Consider the following 1,964-nt stretch of genomic DNA (forward strand, 5'->3'; position numbering starts at 1 on the left):
TTTTTTTTTTTTTTTTTGCGGTACGCAGGCCTCTCACTGCCGCGGCCTCCCCCGCCGCGGAGCACAGGCTCTGGACGCGCAGGCCCAGCGGCCACGGCCAACAGGCCCAGCTGCTCCGCGGCATGCGGGATCCTCCCGGACCGGGGCACGAACCCACGTCCCCTTCATCGGCAGGCGGACTCCCAACCACTGCGCCACCAGGGAAGCCCCTAATAGGGACTTCTTGAATAAACTATGGTAAATCCACACAGTGGGATGTGCTGTTAAGTGAAAAAAGCAAAATGGAGAAAAATATGTATGATATGGTACTGTTTATCTAAGAAAGAGGTGAACATGAATATATTTGTTTACATTAGGAAAAAATGAAAAAGTAAACCAAAAAATAAATAATAAGGTTACTTATAAAGTGGGAGAGAGTGCACTGGGTGAAGGGAGTAAGGGCAGAAGCTGGATTCCTCTGAATGTATCTTGTTTTTTAGATCAACTTTGGACCCATGTAAATATTTTATGTACTTATAAAACAAAGTTAAACTTTAAAAAAGCAATCCCTAAAAACTGAAAGTAAAAATGAAACGAATCAACTGAACTGACAGAGAGGAATTATTTCACGTAAATTTAAAACATGGTAATTTTACCATCCTAGTGGGATGAACCCAAAGAGGAAAAATGAAGTTTCTAGTAGTCATATTATTAGCAATAATATATTAGTATTGTTTATATGAAAAGTATGGTATAAAGATAAAGCAGTGGGTCTCAACCAGGAGGCAATAGTGCCCCTAAGAAGATATCTGGTAATGGCCGGAGGCATTTTTGGGCTGTCACCAACAACTGAGGTGGAGGGTGCTACTGGTATCTAGTAGATGAGGTTAGGGATGCTGCTGAAAATCCTACAATGCACAAGACAGCCCCCACAAGAAAGTATTGCCCAAAATGTTAATAGTGTTGAAGTTGAGAGACGCTGAGATAAAGCAAAGAATTAATTATGATCTGTCCCTAAAAACCAAGATTTTTTTTCAGAGTAAGAGTAAAGAGATAGAAATATAAAAAAGAAGCCAAGCAAAAATCCTGTAATCCTATATTTTAAATCAGAAACATCATTATGAACATCATCATTTCTCTTAAGAAAATACATAGTAGCTCTGTCCACTGAAAAGGCCAAAAAGGAATAAGCAATCAGACAACAATGAGCACAGCACACCTACCGCCCAGATTTGTGGTCTCCAAATACTATTTCCCACCAAAAGGAATCAGTTTCTTAGAGAAATGGCTGTCTCCAGGTCTGGGGCAAGAAATATGCACTTTATGCCTTGTATTGACATCTTGGATTAACGTCAAAAGGAATCAGAAGTTGGGAATTCCCTGGCAGTCCAGAGGTTAGGACTCGACGCTTTCACTGCAGGGGCCTGGGTTCGATCCCTGGTCAGGGAACTAGGATCTCCCAGGCCGCGAGGCACAGCCAGAAAAAACAAAACAAAATGAAAAAAAGGATTCAGAAGTCAGTTTGAAAAGGCTACCATTGGTGAAAGATGGGACTGAAAAACAGCTACATGAATTGAAACACATCAAGTACAAGTTCATATTGATACTCATTAAAACAGAAACTCATTCACTGGTCATCTTTCCAGAACAGTAGGGTACCAACTTATTTTGAAAACTGGCAAATAAGGGAAAGAATCAAGTAGTCATCCTGCCTTTCCTGTATGAACTAACTCAGAGTAATCAAAGAGTTAATAAAAGAAGTTTCCTTTATAAATGAATTCAGCTAAATGAAGGTTTATAGAATTAGAGTATCTCCCATTTGCAACCCCTAATGCAAACAGACCTAGGCAATGATATCAATGGCTGCTAACATCACACAAAGAAAACAGACATAAATATATGCCTCATTGTGAAAGTTCAAATCACCACGTGTGAAGCCTTCTTTCTAAAAATGAAACTGAATCCATTCAAGCCTCTAGGTCTAA

This window comes from Neophocaena asiaeorientalis, unplaced genomic scaffold (assembly GCF_003031525.2).
Source record: "Neophocaena asiaeorientalis asiaeorientalis breed wild unplaced genomic scaffold, Neophocaena_asiaeorientalis_V1.1 scaffold345, whole genome shotgun sequence".
NCBI classification, from domain to species: domain Eukaryota; kingdom Metazoa; phylum Chordata; class Mammalia; order Artiodactyla; family Phocoenidae; genus Neophocaena; species Neophocaena asiaeorientalis.